Source organism: Hypanus sabinus, chromosome 4 (assembly GCF_030144855.1).
Source record: "Hypanus sabinus isolate sHypSab1 chromosome 4, sHypSab1.hap1, whole genome shotgun sequence".
NCBI classification, from domain to species: domain Eukaryota; kingdom Metazoa; phylum Chordata; class Chondrichthyes; order Myliobatiformes; family Dasyatidae; genus Hypanus; species Hypanus sabinus.
In genome coordinates this window covers 146,696,583-146,721,520 of record NC_082709.1, presented here as the reverse complement: position 1 = coordinate 146,721,520, position 24,938 = coordinate 146,696,583, and positions in this window count along the sequence as shown.

Sequence of the window (24,938 nt, the reverse complement as noted above, 5' to 3'; positions counted from 1 at the left end):
GCAAAAGTTTAAGGATAACATGAGGAGGAATTTCCTTACTCAGATAGTGGTAACTGTGTGGAACGAGCTTCCAGTAGAAGTGATAGAGGCAGGTTCAGTATTGTCATTTAAAGCAAAATTGGATAGGTATATGGACAGGAAAGGAATGGAGGGTTATGGGCTGAGTGCAGGACAGTGGGACTAGGTGCGAGTAAGCAAGCAGCATGAACTAGAAGGGCCGAGATGGCCTGTTTCCGTGCTGTAATTGTTATATGGTTATATGAAAAGCTGACAGTAGTTGTAAGGATAATCCTGATTTATATTTGCAGTCAGTTATATAAAACAGGATCATCCTTATAACTACTGTGCCCAATGAGTGTGAGTATTGTTCTATTTTGGTTACCATTAAAAATGTCTGTACTGACAGCATGCTGTCTGTTCCCTTCACTTTAATATGCAGATATTAATTTGGATAAGTCTCATTATTTGCTTCTCAATAGTTATAGAATTATTATTTCATTTTGCAGATCATTGTTTGGAAATGAACAAACTTCAAATGTTAATGATTAAGCACTTAAATTAAAATGTGGACATCTTTCCCATTCACACTACTTCTTACTCTGCTGGTTATGATTCAGTTTAAGAAACTTGAGAGGTCTGTTACTTATAAAAGTGAATAATATGTTAAAGATCAATAAAAGAAAGTAGTACCACTTGCTGGATTCTTTAGACAAATTACGTTCTAATGGAACCTGTAAATGCCAATATTTAAGTACGCTTAAGTACTAAATGAGGTTTTAAGTACCAGCTAACAGTATATCAAAATAGAGCATCTGAAGCTAACCAGTGGGCACAAAGGCAAATACAATAATAACACAATCTTTTTTTATTCTAGTGGAGGAATATTAAATATTCTGTTGCTTGCCTGCTGGCAATCGAGGATGTACACAATCATTAAATGATGAATTAATTAAAATATTTTATTCTGAACAAAATGCTACTAGGTGCAACATCTGAGATAACTTTTCGAAATCATCCATGCATTTTATGTTCCTATGTGCCAGCTTTTCCTTCCCTCTCACCTTCAGCAGCTCTGCACACTTTCATGGGTCTCCAGCACCAAGGAACTACCTCTGTGGTACATATCTGACACCCCATTCTTCAAACTCCTTCTAGACTTCACATGCCCATCAATTCTCACTGCCAACTCTGCTTTTATATTAACTTTATTCCTTTTCGAGGACCTCTGGTTTTAGGTCTGGATCTCTTTCCATTCTCTGTTCACTTCCAGAATGTGCATATCCTATATACTTTCTACAAGAATTGTGTTGGAATAGGTTCTTGGACTTCCACGTGGCCATTTAGTTTTCTCTCAGAATCCAGGCCATCTTTTCTGCTTTCCTTTACGTTCCCTTTTCACCTTGTATCCCTTTCCCTTCTCCTGCTGAGCTTCCCATCATTTCTCCACTACATGTGCTATCTTCTCTCAGACACCTAACTCTGCCCTATCATCCTTCTCAACTGGAGAGGGAGGGTTGGACTAGAACAGTCCACAGGGTCTGTGCCGATTGGGATGAGGTGGATAAAAAGGAGATTGACAGATTCGCACCCATTTGCATAGGAGAGTTCTCATGGGTGCAGGAAGAGACTTTTATGATTACTAAATTAAAGAGATGGCAACATGCCTCTCAGTAGGTTAAGAAGAAAGAAAATGATGAAAGCTGTAGGCTTATCCAGGAGAGATCTAGGTAGCAATACAGAGAGGAGAATGGAAAAGTTCATTTTGTAATCATGTTCAAAAAATCTTGCAATGCTACAAAAATGACAATAGAAAATGAAAATTGTTAAATCAGCATCATGTCATGACACCATCTGTAACTTTTTGAACACCGAAATGTGTAGTGGCTCAGCAGAAAACAAGGAAGGAGAGCATGAGATAATTTCCCAAGGGTTGCTGATCTCGACTACATTATTTTCAGGAAATCTTGAGCAAAAAGAAGTAAAATAGACAAAATATTCAGCTATTAGACAATAGACAGTAGGTGCAGGAGTAGGCCATTCGGCCCTTCTAGCCAGCACCACCATTCACTGTGATCATGGCTGATCATACACAATCAGTACCCCGTTCCTGCCCTCTCCCCATATCCCTTGACCCCGCTATCTATAAGAGCTCTATCTAACTCTCTCTTGAATGCATCCAGACACTTGGCCTCCACTGCCTTCTGCGGCAGAGCATTCCACATATCCACCACCCTCTGGGTGAAAAAGTTTTTCTGCATCTCTGTACTAAATGGCCTACCCCTTATTCTTAAACTGTGGCCTCTTGTTCTGGACTCACCCATCAGCGGGAACATGCTTCCTGCCTCCAGTATGTCCAATCCCTTAATAATCTTACATGTTTCAATCAGATCCCCTGTCATCCTTCTAAATTCCAGTGTATACAAGCCCAGTCGCTCCAACCTTTCAACGTATGACAGTCCCGCCATTCCGGGAATTAACCTTGTGAACCTACGCTGCACTCCCTCAATAGCAAGAATGTCCTTCCTCAAATTTGGAGACCAAAACTGCACACAATACTCCAGGTGAGGTCTCACGAGGGCCCTGTACAACTGCAGAAGGACCTCTTTACTCCTATACTCAATTCCTCTTGTTATAAAGGCCAGCTTGCCATCAACTTTCTTCACTGCCTGCTGTACCTGCATGCTTGCTTTCATTGACTGATATGCAAGAACACCTAGATCTCGTTGTACTTCCCCTTTTCCTAACTTGACTCTATTTAGATAATAATCTGCCTTCCTGTTCTTGCCACCAAAGTGGATAACCTCACATTTATCCACATTAAACTGCATCTGCCATACATTTGCCCATTCACCCAACCTGTCCAAGTCACCCTGCATTCTCATAACATCCTCCTGACATCTCACACTGCCACCCAGCTTTGTGTCATCACAATCCCTTCATCTAAATCATTAATGTATATTGTAAACAGCTGCGGTCCCAGCATCGAACCTTGCGGTACCCCACTGGTCACAGCCTGCCATTCCGAAAGGGACCCGTTAATCACTACACTTTGTTTCCTATCAGCCAGCCAATTTTCAATCCATGTCAGTACTCTGCCCCCAATACCATGTGCCCTAATTTTGTCCACTAATCTCCTATGTGGGACTTTATCAAAAGCTTTCTGGAAGTCCAGGTACACTACATCCACTGGCTCTCACTTGTCCATTTTCATAGTTACATCCTCAAAAAACTCCAGAAGATTAGTCAAGCATGATTTTCCCTTCATAAATCCATGCTGACTCGGACTGATCCTTCTGCTGCTATCCAAATGTGTCCTAATTTCCTCTTTTATAATTGACTCCAGCATCTTTCCCACTACTGACGTCAGGCTAACCGGTCTATAATTCCCTGTTTTCTCTCTCCCTCCTTTCTTGAAAAGTGGGACAATATTAGCCACCCTCCAATCAGCAGGAACTGTTCCTTTTGGAACAGCAGCTGTTCTTTAACAGCTTATTCTGTTCTTTAACAGCAGTTATTAACAGTGAACCAGAAGCAAATTATTGCCTTCTCTTTATAACCTTCCAATTGCAGGTATTACACGAGTTATGCAGGAATGAAAGACTTTCCCTACCGTTCTTTCTCTTGACCTGAATGAAGGGAAAGAATAAATCAAGGAGATTCTATGATTCTTGCATAAGCATAAGCAGTGGGACCCTCTGTGGCTGCCTTCTATGTAGCACAATGCTTTACAGTACCAGCAATCCAGGTTCAATTCCTGCCACTGCCCATAAGGAGCTTGTATGTCATCCCCGTGACTATGACTATGTGAGTATCCTCCAGGTGTTATGCCTTCCTCGCACAGTCCTAAAATGAACCAGCTGCTAGGTTAATTGGTCATTATACATTGTCCTGTGATTGGGCTAGGGTTGAATCGGGGGGGGGGGGGCGGGGTTGCTGGGCGATGAGAAGGGCACAAATACTGTATCTCAAGAAATAATAATTAAGTGTGTTGCTGGATGTGACGACCATTTGGGAAATAGATCAACTGCAGTGTTTACGTAGGATCTGAAAAACCAGCCAAACATTCCAGGGCATTATTGAACATTGTTTGGCATTGGGCCAGCTGAGGAGATAATAGGGCAGAATTCGCGTCAACGGGATCAATCTTATGGAGAATTTTAATGAGTGATAGCCAAAGGAAGGAAGTTTAGTATCTTAGCAGTTGAGCACACAGCGGTTAATTGAGGACCAATTATATTTGAAGATGATTAAAATGGTAGAGTTGGAAGCCATAGGATTACCTGGGTAAGGGACAATTGAGGAATTTTAACTTTAAGGTGCTGCTTATCTGAGGGTCTAAATAGGTCAGGATGCAGAGGGACAAATGACTACAAAATGAAATGGCATAAGCCAATGTCTAAAGCCTGTATTTCAATTCTATTTTAATCCATGTAGCTGTGGGGTGTTTACAAGAAAATATGTTACACAATTAGGCAGGTTAATTGGTTAATTAATTGACCACTGTGAATTGATCATAGTATGTAGTGCATAAAACATAGAACAGTACAGCCCTCGGCCCACAATGTTGTGTTGAACCAATTAAATTAGTAAGCAAATGGCCAACTAAACTAATCTCTTCTGCCAACACAATGTCCTTATTCTTCCATCTTCCTCACATTCATGTGTCTATCTAAACATCTTCTAAAAGTATCTAATGTTTCTGCCTCTATCACCACCCCAGGCAGCGTATTCCAGGCACCCACATGCCACACTATCTGTAAAAAAAACTTGCCCCACACATTTCCTTCGAAATTACCTTCTCTCACTTTAAATACATGACCTCTGGTATTAGACATTTCAACCCCTAGCAAAAGATAGAGTCTGACTAATAAAGGTAACCATGCCAAATGCCTCCTTATCAAAATGAGTAGCCACCTTCAGGGAGCTATGAACTTGGACCCTAAGATCCCTCCGCTCATCAACACTGATAATGATCTTGCCATTAACAGTGTACTGTCTCTTTGTATTTGACCTACCTAAGTGAAACACTTTAGATTTGGCCAAGTTTAACTCCATTTGCCGTTTCTCAGCCCATATCTGTAACTGATCTATATCCCTTTTTATTCTTTGCCAGTCCTCCACAGTATCCACAACACCACCAATCTATGTATCATCTGCAAACTTACTAACCCACCCATCTACATTTTCATCCAGGTCATTTATATACATCACTAACAGCAGAGGTCCCAGCACAGATCCCTGTGTACACTACTAATTACAGACCTAAGGTTAGGCCCTTCAACTACTACCCTGTCTTCTGAATTTCACCATGGACCCTATGTATCTTAATCTTCTGGATGAGCCTCCCATGAGGGACCTTGTCAATGCCTTACCAAAATCCATGTAGACAACATCCACAGCTCTACTTTCATCAATCATCCTCATTACCTCAGCCAAAAACTCAATCAAGTTATTAAGATACAACTTACCCAACACAAAGCCATACTAGTTCTCTCTAATTAGGCCATGGGGTCTCCAAATGCTCAATAATCCTATTCCTGAGAATTCCCTCCTCTATCTTCCCTACCACTGACATGAGGCTCACTGGTTACCTTCTTCAATAATGAAACAACATTAGCTACTCATCAGTGCTGTAAGACCTCGCCTGTAGCTAGACAGGACACAAAAATATTGATTAAGGCCTGAGTATCTCTTCTCTTGACTCTCTTAATAACCTGGGTATATGTCATCAGACCCTGGAGAACTGTCCACTTTAATACTCTTTAAAAGACCCAATACTATCTCCTCCTTTACCTGGAAATACCCTAGTATAACAATACATTCAGCACTGGTCTTCTTATCTTCCACATCCTCCTCCTTGTAAACACTGTTGTAAAGTACTAATTAGACACCTCACCCACATCCTCTGCATCCAAACAAATGTTCCCTTCTTTATCTTTGAGTGATCCTGTCTTCTCCCTAGTTATCCTCATGCTCTCGATGTATGTATAGAATACCTCGGGATTGTCTTAAATCCTATTTGCCAAGGACTTTTCATGACCCCTCCTGGATTTCCTAATTCCCCAGGCCTCTGCTTTATTCCAGTTTCCTGAACTTTACACACTTTTTCTTTTTATTCTTGACTAAATTCATCACTTCTGTTGACATCCAAGGTTCTCTTACCTTCCCATCTTTGTTCCTGCTTCTGAGTGGAGCAAACCTGTCCTATACTCTGTGTAGATGGTCTTTAAATACGCTCCACACGTCGATTGTCAACTTGCCCAAAGACAGCTGTTCCCAATTGACTCTCCCCAGTTCCTGCCCAACGCTCTTGTAATTTGTCTACTCCAAGTTAATACTCGCATCCAATGTCCCTACTCACCCTCATCTATAGCTATCTTAAAACTTGTTATCACTGTTTCCTAGCCATTCCCCCACTGAAAAGTCAATCAAATGGGTAGGCTCATTCCCCAGCACTAGATCCAGTAGAGACCCTTCTTTTGTTAGATAATCTACATATTGATTTAATAAACCCTCCTGGGTGCACCTAACAAATTCAGCCCCATCTAAAACTCTTGCACTCAGAGGGTTCCTATTTATATTAGGGAAATTGAAGTCCCTCATGGCAGTCCATGATTAATAGTGCAACTCCACCACTTTTTTTTTTACCTCCTTCTGTATCTTTTCTGAAACATCAAAAACATGGGACATTAAGCACCTACTCCTGGTCCTCTCTCATCCAAGTCCCTGTAATTGTCACAACATCATAGTTCCATGTTCTGATTCATGCTCCAAGTTCATCACCCTTCCCAATAATACTAGTTTAAATCCTTGTGAGTAGCGCTAGTGAATCTCCTGGCCAGGATATTGGTGCAATATTGGTCCAGTTTAGGTGCAACCTATCTCTCTTGTACAGGTCACTCCTGCCCCTGAAAAGGTTCCAATAATCCAAAAGCATAAGACTCTGTCCCTTGCTCCAGTTCCTCAGCTACTCATTAATCTGTACTGTTATCCTATTCCTGCCCAGTCTAGGACATGGCACTGGGCATAATCTAGAGATGACTACCTTGGAGGTCCTGCTCCTCAGCCTCTTTTCTAACTCCCCGTACCCACTGTGCAGGACCTCTTCCCCCTTTGTACCCATGTCATTGGTGCCAATGTGCACCATGGCCTCTGGATGCTCACTCTCCATCTTGAGAATATTCTGCAGCCACTCTGAGATATCCAGGACCCTGGCACTTGGGGGATGACTCACCATCCTGGTGTCTCTTTTGTGGCACAGAATCTGCTGTCCAAGCCTCTAACTACTGAGTCTTCTATTATTATCGCCCTGCCTGACTTTACCCTTTCCTGATGATCCTCAGAGCCAGTTTCAGTGCCACTGGCTTGTCTGCTGCTGCTGTATCCCTCCCCTCCAGCAGTATTCAAAAGGGTATACTTGCTGCTGAGAGGGGGACCCCTGCACTGACTTCTTACTCCCCTTGCCTCTTCTAGTGGTCACCTATCTACTTTCTGAAGCCTGCACTCTGGGTGTGACCACCCCAGTAAAAGTCACCTATGGAGTTTTCAGCCTCACAGGGGGTCCCTAGTACATCCAACTCCAGCTCTAGTTCCTTGAACTTGCCAGTCAGGAGCTGAGGTTGTTGCACTTCTTGAAGATGTAGTCATCAGAGAGACCATTAGGTGCCCTACAATCCCACGTCACACAGGAGGAGCATTTCACTGCCTTAACTACCATCCTGCCTAATCTTCTTATAGCTTTGGCCCTAATTTTTTAATTAAGTACTGTAATCAACTAAATGATTCAAAAAGACTCAGCACCCTTCTCCTTCACCTGTTCTCACTGAAGCCTGTTGAGTCAAAGCCTTTCATTCTAACCCCAGCCCACTCCAACAATGGCCACTCCCACAACAGCCACTCTGCTTACACCTTGCTTCCTTTTATTGGCCCTTGCTAAGTTATTAATAACCTAAGCAATCTCCCACTCTGCAGGCAAGTCCCGACAGGCCCCAGCCTCTTTTTAAACCTGGCGCGTGAAGTCCACAAGGAACTGTCTCCAACTCATTCTGCAATCTCCTGCTCCACAGACAAGTTCCAACAGGCCCCGCTTGCTTTTTAAAACTGCTGCGTAAAGTCCACAAGGAACTAGTGTGTGGTAGAGTCTGGGAGGAGTTGATGAGCAAATAAAATGGGAATAGTATAGGGTTGGTCTAACTGAGTGCGTAATAGTCGGTGGGCTGAAGGGCTTGTGTCTGTGTGGTTTGATTCTATGACATAGATTTTTGATCAGTCTGCATCTGATTTGAGTGCCTCTTGGATGTACCTTGCTCTAATCCAGTCTGTCAATCACACTCCCCTGACGGTATCCTAATTGCTTTCTTTCTTCCCTTATTACTTTAAATTTGTCTCACTTCTCACAGTTTAATATTTCTCTTCTTCAATCAAAATTGTCTCCAACTTATCAGCTCTGTTCCCCTGAATTCTGTAACTATGTCACATTATGCAGTATCTGTGAAAAGAGAAACAATTATCATTTCAGGTCAATGTCCTTTCAATTGTGATGAAAAGTCATCAACCGAAACATTAACTCTATGTCTCTCTCCAGAGATGCTGTCTGATAAGCTCAGTACGTGCTGTGGCATTTTCTTATTGTATTTTGAATAAACAGCTTTTGTAATATTTTGTTTTTTCTCTCCCTCTCTCTTTTGGATGCATTCTTGTTTGTCTAAACTCCCTGTTCTGTATTGAAGCGTAAGCTGCTGATTGACAAATATCACACTGATGGTACCAAGAGATGCTGCTCAAAGAGAGCAAGCGAAACAAAGCAAAATACAAAAACACATAAAAGGAAACAATAAAATAAAGGAAAGGAAATAAAGATTCCAAAACAAAATTGATAGTCACAGAAATGGGCCCCTCAGCTCACCAAATCCTTGCTGAGTCTCATGTGCTTTTCTGTGCCTACCTGTACTAATCCCATTTAGCAGCCTAGTCCACCGCCTTCTATGCCGTGACATGTAAAGGAGATCAGAATGATTGTTACTTTGCATGCAATGCAGCCTAAAAAAAACAGTAAGTATAAAAAACACCAGATGCAGTATATAGTGTTCATAGACTGATTGTATGTGCATAAAGTGATGCTAGGTGCAGGAGTATCTGAACATAGGGTGACTAGGACAAGAAATGATAAAGTAACAATGTGATTCTTGGCAAGAGTCGCATTGTAAACTTAGTCATCTCAATCATGGGTATGAGCCTCACTAGTATCCAAGACATCTTCAAGGAGCGCTGCCTCAGAAAGGTGGTGTCCATTATTAAGGAGCCCTTCACCCAGGACATGCCCTCTTCTCACTGTTACCATCAGGTAGGAGGTACAGAAGCCTGAAGGCACACACTCAGTGATTCAGGAACAGCTTCTTCCCCTCTGCCATCTGATTCCTAAATGGACATTGAACCCATGAACACTACCTCCCTTTTTAAAATATTATTTCTGTTTTTGCACTATTTCTAATTTATTTCTAATTAATCTCAGTGTGGTGAGGTAGATCTCGGGGTGGTGGGGTAGATCTCCGGGTGGTGGGGTAGAACTCGGGGTGGTGGGGTAGATCTCCGGGTGGTGAGGTAGATCTCGGGGTGGTGAGGTAGATCTCAGTGTGGTGGGGTAGATCTCAGTGTGGTGAGGTAGATCTCGGGGTGGTGGGGTAGATCTCGGGGTGGTGGGGTAGATCTCAGTGTGGTGAGGTAGATCTCGGGGTGGTGGGGTAGATCTCAGTGTGGTGGGGTAGATCTCGGGGTGGTGAGGTAGATCTCAGGGTGGTGGGGTAGATCTCGGGGTGGTGGGGTAGATCTCGGGGTGGTGAGGTAGATCTCAGTGTGGTGGGGTAGATCTCAGTGTGGTGAGGCAGATCTCGGGGTGGTGGGGTAGATCTCAGTGTGGTGGGGTAGATCTCAGTGTGGTGGGGTAGATCTCGGGGTGGTGAGGTAGATAGTGTGGTGGGGTAGATCTCAGTGTGGTGGGGTAGATCTCAGTGTGGTGGGGTAGATCTCAGTGTGGTGGGGTAGATCTCGGGGTGGTGAGGTAGATCTCAGTGTGGTGGGGTAGATCGCAGTGTGGTGGGGTAGATCTCAGTGTGGTGGGGTAGATCTCAGTGTGCTGAGGTAGATCTCAGTGTGGTGGGGTAGATCTCAGTGTGGTGGGGTAGATCTCGGGGTGGTGAGGTAGATCTCGAGGTGGTGGGGTAGATCTCGGGGTGGTGGGGTAGATCTCGGGGTGGTGGGGTAGATCTCAGTGTGGTGGGGTACATCTCAGGGTGGTGGGGTAGATCTCAGTGTGGTGGGGTAGATCTTGGGGTGGTGAGGTAGATCTCAGTGTGGTGGGGTTGATCTCGGGGTGGTGGGGTAGATCTCGGGGTGGTGGGGTAGATCTCGGGGTGGTGGGGTTGATCTCGGGGTGGTGAGGTAGATCTCGGGGTGGTGGGGTAGATCTCAGTGTGGTGGGGTAGATCTCGGGGAGGTGAGATAGATCTCAGTGTGGTGGGGTAGATCTCGGGGTGGTGGGGTAGATCTTGGGGTGGTGGGGTAGATCTCAGGGTGGTGGGGTAGATCTCGGGGTGGTGAGGTAGATCTCAGGGTGGTGGGGTAGATCTCGGGGTGGTGGGGTAGATCTCGGGGTGGTGGGGTAGATCTCGGGGTGGTGAGGTAGATCTCGGGGTAGTGGGGTAGATCTCGGGGTGGTGGGGTAGATCTCGGGGTGGTGGGGTAGATCTCGGGATGGTGAGGTAGATCTCGGGGTGGTGGGGTAGATCTCGGGGTGGTGAGCTAGATCTCGGGGTGGTGAGGTAGATCTCAGTGTGGTGGGGTAGATCTCGGGGTGGTGGGGTTGATCTCGGGGTGGTGGGGTAGATCTCAGGGTGGTGCAGTGTGTTAACGGGTGGAGGCATTGCCCAACCTGACAGCTTAGGGGAAGTAACGGTTTATGAGTCTAGTGGTCCTGCCATGGATGCTGCCTCTATTCTGATGGGGGTTGGACAAACAATCCAAAAACTGGGTGGATGAGATCCTTCATGATATTGCTGCCTTCTGCTGGCACCTTTCTGTATGTATGTCCTTTACAGCAGGCAGGCTGGGTGCTGGGGATGCATGGGGCGGTTTTAACTACCCATTGCAGAGCCCTCCTGTCTGCCTCAGTGGAGTTTCTGTACCACAGGTATGACCCAAATAAAGTATATCGTCTTCACCACTTTATTAAACAGTGCTGCCATCTTCAGGGGTTTTGCCCTTGTACATCATGGTTCAGATTCAGATTCAGTTTATTGTCATTTATAACCACAAATACAATGCAGTTAAAAATGAGACAACGTTCTCCGGAATGATATCAGAAAAAAGCACAAAACAGACCACACAAGAAAAACCACATAACGTTTGGTAATCCCCAATCCAGAGTCTGGAGAGGCTGCAGCGTATCGATATCGCGCTACCGTCTTAGCGCGTTCCCCGGAAAGGAACTACAAACCCATCAGGAAAATCTTAAAGCTACAAGACCTACACAAAACCACATAGTTACATATAGTAATAGTTAACATAGAGTTTGAACAGTGCAGACAAAACCATAATTGATAAAAGACTAACTGACAAAGATCACATAATTATAACACATAGTTTCAACAGTGCAAAGCAATACCATAATCTGATGAAGAGCAGTCAATGGCATGGTTTAAAAGAAAGTCTCAAAGTCCCGAGACTCATGCAGACGGTAGAAGGAAGAAAAACTCTTCCTGCCATGAACCTCCAGCACTGCAGCTTGTCGATACAGCACTCTGGGATCTCCGACCACAGCCAACTCCGAGTCCGTCCGAAAACTTCGAGCCTCCAACCAGCCCTCCGACACCGAGCACCATCTCTGCCGAGCTCTTTGACCCTGGCACCGGCCGCCAAGCAACAGGCAAAGCTGAGTATTCGGGGCCTTCCTCTCCGGAGATTTTTCGATCGCACAGTAGCAGCGGCAGCGAAACAGGCATTTCAAAAGTTCCACCAGATGTTCCTCCGTGTTTCACACATCCATCTCCATCAAATCAGGATTGTACACGGCCCCTACTTACAGATAACAGATATTCAATACTGGAGTGGCCACTGCACGCTGCGTCGCGCTGCCATCTTTCATTGATGGTCTTACTGTTCTTCCATAATCTCCAAGGCCTCTCCCTACTAATCCTCCGAAAGTACATCACTTTGCACTTCCTGCACTCACTAGCACATGGCACCGGAAATAACCTAGAGATTAGCTTCCTAAATTCATGTTGCAGGATGTCATTCTCTTCCTACCTATACCTACACCTTGGTACCAAGGTGATCTACTGACCTTGACCTGTTCAGACTCGCCACGTAGCTGTTCTGTGATATCCGGACCTGAAACTGCAATCCCATTGTCACGAAGAGAAAGAGAGGCCAGGGTAGTTCTTAGAAAAGAATGCCCTGGGAAAAGCTGCACAACACAATCACCATCTATGAAAAACAGTCACTGAATATGCAATATTACTGACACAAGTGTAACGACTTTCTTACCTCCCAGACACTGACAAAATATTTTGCCGGTGGTGCTTGAGTTGCTGAGAATGCATTTCCCTTGTATTGTTGTCCTTCTGCTCTAGTACCTCCAGCACTTAAAAGATTTTGATTTAATCTGTGATGACTGTCCCAGACACCCTCACATTTAGCAATGGATTAGACAAGATTAACATTTTGGCACTGGGGAATGTATTTGTATAATTTTAATGGGAAAGTTGTTTTTCATGCATATTTCTCATTTCTTTTTGAAAGGGCATTGGGCCAATTTTCCACTCCTATGTTTTTTTTTACCATCATCAATTGAGCATTGTTGCTAATAACAGAGTCAGGTTTTGCTTTTAAGCTTCTGTGTATAGAGTGCAACATTGTCAAATATTCCACCTCATTATTCTAGACTCCCTGATGACAGTATATCCATAAAACAATTGGAAGCAGAGATATAAGTCAAGAAAGGTTGATGAAGGAGGACTGTGCCCCTAACAATGTAGACCGTCTGATCTTTCAGCTATTTGTTTGAGAGGATACAGTACTGGAATAATTGCAATGGTTGCAAATTGCAACTCCTTCCACTTGCAGTACCTCTCCAGATATTATCTTCTTCTAAGTCAGTGCTTCCATGCTTTTCTGGGTTACCACTCCTTGGCCCCCAGATCACATCCCCAGTGTTCCCCTCTCCCTTTCAGGCCATTACATAAAAACCATGATGAATTTTGGTTTATGATGTACAGTGAAAGAAAATAGGAGCTGCAAATTCAAAGCAGGACAAATAATTGCAAAAAATACTTTAATCTATTTTAAGATACAAATAATATTATTTATTTAATTACAGTAAAAACTATTTTCATCAATAATGTTTAGGGCATACAATAGTAGACCAATGACTCACTACTTCATTGCTTTTTCACCTTTCACTGAGATGGAAGGGCTTGGTGCAGTGAGATCAACTTCTCAACATGGCTGATTGTCACGCAGAAGGAGTCTCAGATCCCCACGTTCAGTAATTTGCAGTCTGTTTTGTTGCTTTGGAAAAGCTGGGCAAATTCACTGAAACTGGACTCCACTAAATATGATGTTGGAAAGGCGATAAAGAACATCTTGAACACAAGAGGTTCTGCGGATGCTGGAAATCCAGAACAACACACGCAAAATGCTTGAAGAACTCTACCTTTTCTCGATCTCTCTGCTCCATCTCTGGAGACAAACTGTCCACTGATACCTTTTCTAAGCCTACAGATTCCACAGCTATCTTGCCTATACTTCTTCCCACTCTGTCTCCTGTAAAAATGCAGTTCTCTTTTCTCTCCGTCACATCTGGTCCCAGAATGAGGCCTTCCTTTCCAGGACATCAGAGATATCCTCCTTCAAAGAACGGGGTTTCCCTTCCTCCACCATTGATGCTGCCCTCACCCATGTCTCCTCCATCCCCCAAACATCCACACTCACCTGACCTTCCCACTGCCTTAACAGGTGAGTTCCTCTTGTCCTCACTGCACATGAGCCTGCATCCAACTCATCGTTCACCACAACTTCCACCATCTTCAACAAGACCCTACCACCAAACTCATCTTTACCTCCTCTAGCTCTTCACTTTCCACTGGGATTGTTCCCCCCCCCCATGATTTCTTTGTCCATTTGTCGCTCCCTTCTAATTTCCCTCATGGCACTTATCCCTACAAGTGGCACCTCCATTCAAGGCCCCAAGAAGTCCTTCCAGGTGAGGCAACACTTCACCACTGGATCTGTTGGTGTTGTCTACAATATCTGGTGCTCTCAGTGCAGCGTCCTCTACATTGGTGAGACCTGACGTAGACTGGAGGACCACTTTGTCGAGCACGTCCACTCCATTCACAAACAGCGGGATTCTCCAATGACCAACAATTTTAATTTCTATCCCTATTCCCGTTCTGACATGTCAATCCATGGTCTCATTTTCTGCCAGGATGAAGCCACTCTTAGGTTGGAGGAGCAACATCTCATTTTCCTTAAAGGTAGTCTCCAACCTGATGGTATGAACATCAATTTCTCTAACTTCCAGTAATTTTTCCACATTCCTCTTCCCTCTTCTTCTGTTCCCCACTCTGGCCTCTTATCTCTTCTGTTCACCTCCCCCCCCACTGCCCCTCCCCTTCCATTTCTCCCAAAGGACATATTGACATTTTTCCATGGTGCTGAATAGCATTCAGATATTTATTTCTGTAAACAACTGTTTTAATATTATTTCTTGAACCTCAGCTTCAGCACAATGCCATTTTGTAGAGAGATCAGTTCTTCCTCCACCCTTCCTGTGAATTCCTCATTACAAATGTTCAGGAGTGGATTTATTACCCAATCTGGAATTTGGATTGAGAGAAGAGCCTGAAATCTCTCTGACATGTCCTATGCAGCTCACCCAGGTGGGCACAGAATACTTGAAGATCATCATCTCTCTTCCAACTCAGAGAGGTTCAGAAATTGGAAAAGGTCATAACAACCAAAGTTGCACTTAAATAAGATTAACTTGGACAGAAATGTGGAGACTGACTTGACTTGGATAATATTTACTTAATTTCCTTGCAATTGAAGATTGATTTCATTAAACTTGTGAATAATTCTAACAAATATCCAATGTCATGCCCAATATTCTTGAGTTGTTTACTGAATGAAGCATTTGAGTCTTCAAAGAATTTTATCACAGTTTCAAAAAGACCATAAAAGCATCTCAGGCAGTTTCATTTTGAGAGCCACCTGACTTCTCTGTAAAACAGCAAGCGTTCAAACTGTTCATCATTCTCAATACAAAGCTCTCAAAATAAACGATAACTGAGAGCATGGGATTTTATTTTATTTACCATCGTGCATTTAGGTTTTTTGCAACAAGATGTTGTCCATGAATTATGCAGTAAATAGTAAATATGTCAGACATAATTGTTTTCAAGTAAGTAATAGCCCCACAGTGGCATCCTGTCATTGATGGTGCCTCATCTGTTGCACAAGCAAAAATGTTGGTGAGTGAAATGGATTTCTCTTTGAAAAATTGCTCAACAACCTGAAATATTGACTCCCACTTCCCATCTGTTTCAAGTCCCCTTGCAAATAACAGCTCTTGAAGCATGCATTCATTTTTTATGAAGCAAACATAACCAAGAAGCAAAGATTCATTGCTGGCAAAGTTGACATCCCATTGCAGAGGAAATTCTGTTGTCCCAAGTATGTTGCACAATGTATCTTCCACCTTCTCAGACACATCTATTTGTCTTTGAACTGAGTTGTCGCTGAGTGGAATCACTTTTATTGTTTTGTCTGGTGACTTACGCAAAGCCGTATTCAGATCCTTCCTTACTGCCAGCAGAACCAGTTCTTCTCTGTAGTATGGTGTTTTGCAGATTTAGCAATGAGCAATGACATATTGTATGAAGCATGTAAACCATCACTGTTTGCTTGTGAAGTCCTGGCAAACATGTTTTGAAGTGTTTTCTGTTTCTGAAACTTTTCACAAAGTGACTGAGAACAAGCCAAGAAACTCCACACTATGCTGTTTACATTCCTTTTATCTGGTCTTCTTCTGCCATTTACATTATGGATTAATGACCATGGTCAATTGTCTATTGTTTAAGAACAACCTCAAGTGCTGAGATCAATAAAAGGGAAAGTTATGACATCATAGTACAGACAAGACCTGACTCTCTGCCTGAATGTATACAAAGTATGGCTGTGATATCTTGGTTCAGCTGTGAGCTGTAGAAATGATATCAAGACCATTCAAAAGAGCAGATTCTGAACTTGGTCCCATTGAATGTCATGTCCTCATTCACAGGAACTGTGTCAGAGTATGGGAATCATACTAGCTAACACTGTGCTACAGTAGTGAAGGGCAAAAATGCATGGGCTGAGCCCAGAAATAACATAATTTCTTCAGTCTAGATTTCTCATGATGTACCAAATACAGAAGGGTCACATTGCTTTTCAACAACTATAACGTGGTTTGAGCAAGGTCTAAGAGAAGAGTAGGTTAGCAAGAGATAGGGTGATTACATGATTATTGTAATCATTAATGAGGCACTGAATATCAAATGCTTATAATAAGTAATTTATTTCTTAAATTAAGCCTGCAATCCCTCAGTTGTCCCCTTTGCTACCGTGCCGCCCACAACCACCTTTATCTTTTTCACCCCTTTAGAAACTCCCACCGCCCCCCAGAAGGGGATGGGGGGATGATATTGCCCACTGCTCCAGGTTAAAACTATGGAATGTGCCAATCACATGGTGTCTTTATTTTGTTCAGTCATTTTCATGGGACAGGGCAAGTACCAATGATAGGGTGACGCAAAATTTAAATGTTTGAATGTTCATAAGATATTTTGACCACTGATAGTCTATTTTAATCCCTAAAATTTCTTTCCTCAGGGCTAGTGGTTAAGGCATAAACTGTGCGTCCTGTTAAAATTAGATTGGACAGTGAAACAGGAGGAAAATGTTTGGGAATATAGTGAGTAAATGCAATTAAAGTGACTTATTAGTGTGTAATGTGAGTGGGAACATAATTTTTACGTTGCAGTTTCTGTGTGTGTATACTGCACCTTCCACCCTTAAGACCCAACAAATGGCAGTAACAGCAGGTTCACGAGAACAGCACCAGCCTGACTTGGAAATACCACCTTTCTTTCATTGTCGCAGGGTCAAAATGCTGGAAGTCCTTACATAGTTTTACAGTGGAAGGGAAAGTTAGGCTGAACAAAATTGAACTTGTCAGCAATACCCTCACTTCCTAAATAATTAACTCAGGTTCCTTTGAATTTAGGAGATTGGGGGTGGGTGGTGGAGGTCATAAATTAACTCCTTTCACTCTGCACTTGGATCTCGTTGATTAAAGTTCCAAGGAAGACTGAAATCATCGAGGCAGGTACAGAGGCAACAAGTGTTCAGTGCCATATACTAACCTCTTGCTCGTTGCTGCCAGAGAAGGGCATCTGCATGTGGTTGTCTCTCTCTCCCCCTTGCTCGCTGCTCTCGAGGGAAGGTCCTTGCATGCAAGTGATCTCTTTCTCCCTTGATGCTGTCCAAGGATGGTGCCAGAGCAGGGTTTGATTGATGCAGTTTGTAGATTGGACTCTAATTTGTGTTATGATGTGTTCTATTTTAACCATATAACAATTACAGCACAGAAACAGGCCATCTCGGCCCTTCTTGTCTGTGCTGACGCTTACACCCACCTAGTCCCACTGACCCGCACTCAGCCCATAACCTTCCAATCCTTTCCTGTCCAAATACCTATCCAATTTTGCTTTAAATGACAATACTGAACCTGCCTCTACCACTTCTACTGGAAGCTCATTCCACACAGCTACCACTCCCTGAGTAAAGAAATTACCCCTCATGTTGCCCTTAAACTTTTGCCCCCTAAGTCTCAACTCATGTCCTCTTGTCTGAATCACCCCTACTCTCAATGGAAAAAGCCTATCCACGTTAACTCTATCTATCCCCTTCATAATTTTAAATACCTCTGTCAAGTCCCCCCTCAGCCTTCTATGCTCCAAAGAATAAAGACCTAACTTGTTCAATCTTTCCCTGTAACTTAGGTGCTGAAACCCAGGTAACATTCTGGTAAATCTTCTCTGTACTCTCTCTATTTTGTTGACACCTTTCCTATAATTGGGTGACCAGAACTGTACACAATACTCCAAATTCGGTCTTACTAATGCCTTGTACAATCTTAACATTACATCCCAACTCCTATACTCAATGCTCTGATTTATAAAGGCCAACATACCAAAAGCTTTCTTCACCACCCTATCCACTTTTCTTGTTCCTTTTTTTTGTTACTATTTTTGGGCAATTTTTGAATCAAGGAGACCTACAGATAATGAACATTGAGTTAAACCAAAATATACTTTTTGATTTTGGAGTTTATATTCTGAGCTTTTGTTCATTTTTTATTGAGAGGTGGCATCTGAAAATATGGGGGGGGGGGAATAGAATGGAATTAGTGTGATGTAAATGGATATTTGATGGTAAGAATTAACTTGGATGGCCTGGAGGGCCTGATTCTATGCTATATAGCTTTATGACTAAGGTTACTACTGGATAAATAGAGTTGACATACAGATTATTGAGCCCTAACCAAATGGCAAAGCAGGCCACAGATTTCAAAGTACTCGTACTATGATGTTGGATAGGATATTGCAGGACTTGGACTCCACTGCAGTGAAGGTCCAGTAATGTATTTCAAAGGCAAGATAATATGTGGCGTTTGGTGGTGTTCCAAAACGCCTACAACCTTTGGCATTTGTGGGGTAGAGCTTGTCATTGAGGACCTTCTGTCTCCATATTTGTAGGAGGCATTATGGTACTCTCATCTTACTGCCCACACAGCAGAATTCCAAATCACAAATAACTAAATAAACTTTGGGTGTGGGAATGGTGCCTATTTTTTTTCCAGGGTGAGTCTGTGGAAACGATCCAGCTTGCATTCTGGTGGAGATCAGTTAAATTAGCATAAAGTGGTAATGCTCGTGAGAATTTTCAATTCAGTTTCAGGCTATTTATCAACAGGCAAAGTCTGACTGTTATTTCGTCGAACCTTTCTGATGAAATAGGGCAAGAATTATATAGAAGATTGAGGGGGGATCTTATTGAAACGTATAACATTCTAAAGGGATTGGACAGGCCAGATGCAGGAAGATTGTTTCTGATGTTGGGGGAGTCCAGAACGAGGGGTCACAGTTTAAGGATAAAGGGGAAGCCTTTTAGGACCGAGATGAGGAAAAACTACTTCACACAGAGAGTGGTGAATCTGTGGAATTCTCTGCCACAGGAAACAGTTGAGGCCGGTTCATTGGCTATATTTAAGAGGAAGTTAGATATGGCCCTTGTGGCTAAAGGGATCGGGGGGTATGGAGAGAAGGCAGGTACAGGGTTCTGAGTTGGATGATCAGCCATGATCATACTGAATGGCGGTGCAGGCTCAAAGGACCAAATGGCCTACTCCTGCACCTATTTTCTATGTTTCCATGTCACATTTTCACTATGAATGATACCTTGCTGGTAAAATTCAAATCAATTTAAAACAACAATATGAAAAATAATTATTTACAGAAATTTAAAATCAGTAGTACTTATTCATAAATTAGATTGATCACAAGCAGCTCCAGCAGCTCTAGACCATCTCCAGTGAGGATTTGTGGGTTAGATTTCCCAATTGACATCAGACATAACCAGGAATTCCTTTGCTGCTGTCATCTTGAGTGAAGCTTCAGAGAAATCTCAATCAAGTTTTAATATCCAAATATCCACAATTCTTCAGCAGGGATTTTGTTCCCCATTCGCAACAGTGCAAGGAGCAATTTGGGAAAAAAATAAAAATAAGCTCCTGGTAAAGTGACGCAAGAAACAATCAATGTCAGCATACTGCTTCCTCTCACTTACTCCGCACGCCTTCATTATTTCATATTTTAGGGGCCAGACACTCAATGTATTGTCTGAAAAGATGATATAAGTTTGTTTCAGCTTTGCAAAGGTGGTGCTAACTAAATACTTCTCTAGCTGACCATCTCGGTAAAGCTTAAAAATCAGGGTTTTAAAAGAAATTTTCTTTGCAAAACCTTCCAAGGAACAGTTCACTTATTCCTGCACGCCAAATGCATTTCTGTGGAGAGTGCATATTGTGGAACAATCTTCAGAAATCACGTTCTGTAGGTTCTTCAAAATAATTACAGCTTAAAGCCTGTAAGCACTGGAGAACTCCTTCATAATGACTTTGCTGTTTGTAGATATACAATCGTAAGGCAGTAGCATCCTTTAGACAAGCCACACTGGCAAATATCATAAACTTCCAGATCCAGACTACTTACAATAAAAATTTACAAAGGGTATCTGACTATTTAAAGATTACAAAAAAAATTGGACGTGCTAAAATTGGTATCAATATTAACCCAAAGTGCTTTTCAGTAAAGTCCTCATCACTACGAGCACATACACTGTAGTGTCTTGCTCAGACAGACATCAGCAGCCAGTGGCTTCTCCAGAGAATAAGTATGGAAACAGGAGGCAGATCTTCCTTAATTTGTTCTGGTAAACATATACCAGCTGTAATACAATAACACCTTGTTTGCACTGCACCTCAGAAAAACATCCCCAAGTGTAAGGGCAAGGAAAAGAATGACGTCAGGCCAAAGGTTGCATTATTAGAGTAACAATCCAAGCCTTGATCAAAGTGGTGGTGTTTCAGAAGACTAGTACAAGAAAATAAGGAAATGAGACGCAGGAAAATTCAAGAAAGGGATTCCAATGTAAAGGAGGAAAATGAAGCGGCAGCCATCAGTGTCATGGGGAAGATCAAACCCGTGCACAGAGACATACCCAGGAGTACATTAAGTAAACCATCTGCCCCCTCAAGCCTGCTGCAGACATCAGCTCCTCTTCTCAGACTGCTCCACGACTCCTTCGTTCCCTGTCCTATCAAAAAAATTGTCTCTCGCTTCTTAAAATGTCTTCAATAACTTAACCTTCACGGATAGAGAATTCTAACGATTCAATGCCTCAATCTTAAACAATTGCCCTCCTTCTAGTAACCATATCCCCTAGATCAAGACTCTTTTACTACCAGAGACTTTATAACAGCTATCTGGATGTTATCCTTGTGGTAAACTATGTATACCTGTCAGAACACGCCCCTCTGCTGACTGCTCCTGTGGCTCCTCCCACAGACCCCTGTATAAAGGCGATTGGGGCACTGCTCCTCCCTCAGTCTTCAACATGGTCGTGCTCCCTTTTCACTATTAATTAAAGCCTATCATTCACTTCCAGTCCCCTAGAGTTATTGATGGTGCATCAATCCTCCATTCTGGACTTCAGATATTTCAATAAAATTACCCCTCACTCTTCTAAATTCCGAAGGATAAAGGGTTATTTATTTTAGTCATTTGTGATAGGACAAACAATGGTTGCCATTGCTTTACAGGAATTACCTTTAATCCCAGAAAATAGCCTTCTGAATCCCTTGTGGATGACATCAAATGCTTGTATGTCCTGTTTAACTGAAGGGATTAAAAGTGTACACAGTACTCCATGTCTGTTCTCATCAACACTCTGAACAATTGTAACAATACCTCCTTTATTTTTTAATCTCTAATCCAACAAATCAATTGCTTTCTTAATTTCTGGTTACAGCTACATGCTAGTTTCTTGTGCTTCTGTGCAGGAACACTTGGTGATCTCTATACACCTCTCATTCGCATGCACCCCATTTAGATAATAGGCTGTGTTTTGATTCCTACATTTCGGTCCATTTATCAAACCTCTGTGGGGTCAATCAGCCAATTTCCAGTTGCAGAGTCTGAAAGTCTTTATCATAAAATGCGCCTCCCCCTGCCCCACCTGTCTTTGTCAGAATCAGAATCGGGTTTATTATCATTGACGTTTGTTTGTTGTTTTTCTGCATCAGTAAATTTGAATACTTAGCACTCTGTCCTCCTCTTTCAAGCCATTAGTGTAAATAGTAATAATCAAGAACATTGCATCAGTTGTGTCTTTCTGGTCTGAAAAAGATACATTTGTTCCAACTCGTCCCCTTCTTCATGATAACTGATCTTCAATCCATGCTGATACACCGTCCCCAGTACTGTAAGCTCTAGTCTTGTGCATTGGCCTTTCTCATGGAATCTTGCCAATGCTTTCTGGAAATCCAACTACAGACACCCCTCCATCAACTCTGATTTTTATCTCCTTGAACTCTAGCAAAATTATCATATTGCTTTTATTAGAGTTCATGATATTCCTCTGAATGACCAATTATTTTCTCCTTGACTATAATACAATATCTTTCCAGCACACACTAGCTATAGTTTCCTGCTTTGTCTGCCTTCCTGAACAAGATCATCACATTTATAGTTTTCTAACCCATTACTACTTCTGGAACTCTGAGTTTTGAAATAACTTCAACTTCTGGCTTTGATACCTCAGTGGGCACTTCATTTAACACCCTTGTTTGTGGGACATTGAGATCTTGGTTACTTTACTGCCCTTAGTTCCATTTGTTTTTCATAAGCAATTTGCCTAAGGATAGGGATTGTTATAAATCCTTTCCTCCTATTTCTCTGTTAACTTTGGAATGTTTGCAGTACCCTTCACTGTGAAGACTGGAGTATTAGTTTGAGTTATCCTCCATTTCAGTACTTCCTGTTATTAACACCACCCCCCCAGCCTTGCCTTCCAGGGCTTTGCTTTTCTATTTTTATTGAGCTTCCTGCTATTTGGTTTGATATTACTTTCCAGAAGAATGAAAGGAGAGGGAAGATTGGAGATTCTGGAAAGTGATGAGTATGTAGCGTTGGGCTGGGTTAAGAGAGGGAGAGATCCAACCATTGGGATGAACATTTCTGGTCTGGGACCTGGGGTGAACCAAAACTGGGTGATTATCTTGAAAGAGAGCAAGCTCAAAAACCCAAACCATCAATAACTATTTTAAAAAGGAGTTGTACAATATTGAGATTAAAATAAATATAAGGTTAAATTGGATTTTTTTTCTATTTTTTCCAGAAGTTGGGATTTATTATACAAAGTCATGACCAGCATAATACATGCTTGGAGTTTTATATACTGTTGTCTGCATTTAATCCACACCAACTAAGGATTATTGCTGAAAAGAATTTGTGTTAGAAGCTATACTCAGACATTTCCAAAACATTAACCACCCTACATAAGATAGGTACTCCTATCCCCATTCTATCTTTGCATAACCGCATTTTGTCTTGTCATTCTCCTGTCTGCCCCTCTCCCCCCCCCCACAAAACAGCTTGATTAGGACATGAGTTCTCTGTCTATTTCCCCTCTGACTTAGAAAGTTTCTGAACATTCATTAGTCCTTGGCAGAAAAGACTGAGTGCCTTCTTGATTTCTGCTGATTGGGGCATGCTGTCAGTGGCTGTCATGGTGCACAATGGTACCAGATGGTACATCCTCCGGGGTTGGTGGCCCTGCTAGTTTGGTACATTCCACAATAACCCTGTTGAAATCCGTGACTCAATTTGGTGGCATACAACACTGCACATAGAAAATCGTTAAGGAAACTCCCTCTTTCTGCTAAAAAAATTCTATATAAATCACTAAGGCAAAATATAGAGATCCATCAAATGTTTGTGATTGACATGCTGGTACTCTAAGTTCTTATCTTTAAGTGTTCTGGTGATTATTTTGTAGCTTAGAGATAGAAGAGAAACCTACAGTGTTTTCAGTGTTTCCTTAGAGTAAGTTAAAAATTGTTAAATTAGTTATAAGGTGCTTGGAAGGAGGTAAGTGTTTCACACGGTGGGTACGTGGAATGCACTGCCAGTAACGGTGGTAGAGGCAGATACAATAGGGTCTTTTAAGAAACTCTTAGATAGGTACATGGAGCTTAGACAACTAGAGACCTATGTGGTCGGGTAACCCTAGGCAGTTTCTAGCGTAGGTTACATGATCGGCACAACACTGTGGGCCGCAGGGCCTGTAATGTGCTGTGGATTTCTATGATCTATGTGCTATCCCTCCCCTACCATTGTTAGTACCTACAGGGGGCACTGTCTCAAAAAGGAAACACCAATCATCAAACATTTGCATGGTTTGAGAATAAGGGGTAGGTCATTTAGGACAGAGTTAAGGAAAAACTTCTCCCAGAGAGTTGTGGGGGTGTGGAATGCACTGCCTCGGAAGGCAGTGGAGGCCAATTCTCTGGATGCTTTCAAGAAGGAGCTAGGTAGGTATCTTATGGATAGGGGAATCAAGGGATATGGGGACAAGGCAGGAACCGGGTATTGATAGTAGTTGATCAGCCATGATCTCAGAATGGTGGTGCAGGCTCGAAGGGCCGAATGGTCTACTTCTGCACCTATTGTCTATTGTCCCCACATTCTGGGCCAAGTCACCTTTTCTCAGCTGCACTCGGGCAGGAGGCACTGGAGCCTGAAGTCCCTTATCAGTAGGTTCAAAACCAGCTACTTCCCTTCAGCCACTTGGTTCTGGGACCATCTGGCAAAACCCGCGCTCACCACAACAATTCCGCGCACTGTCATCACCCTGGTCACTTTGCTCTAATATGGACTTTGTTCTTTTGCTAGAAATTGTGTTTTGTTTAGTAGAAATGGTGAATAATTTATGGTTCATTTATATTCTCCTTATGAGGTGCTGTGTGGTGGTGATGCTGCTGCCAGTAAGTTTTTCATTGTACCTGTGTATACATGTACTTGTGCAGATGACATTAAACTTGATTCTCCAGTTTCCCACTGGCAGTTGACTATTACAGACAAACTGTCTTCATGACAATCCACAGTACGCCCATGTCAAGATCTGGTATTATCAATGAAACCACAGAGCTATATTGAATGTATTCAAGGGACTGGCAAGAGTTTACTCGTTATAGCCCTAGCTGTGAATTGTTGTGTGGG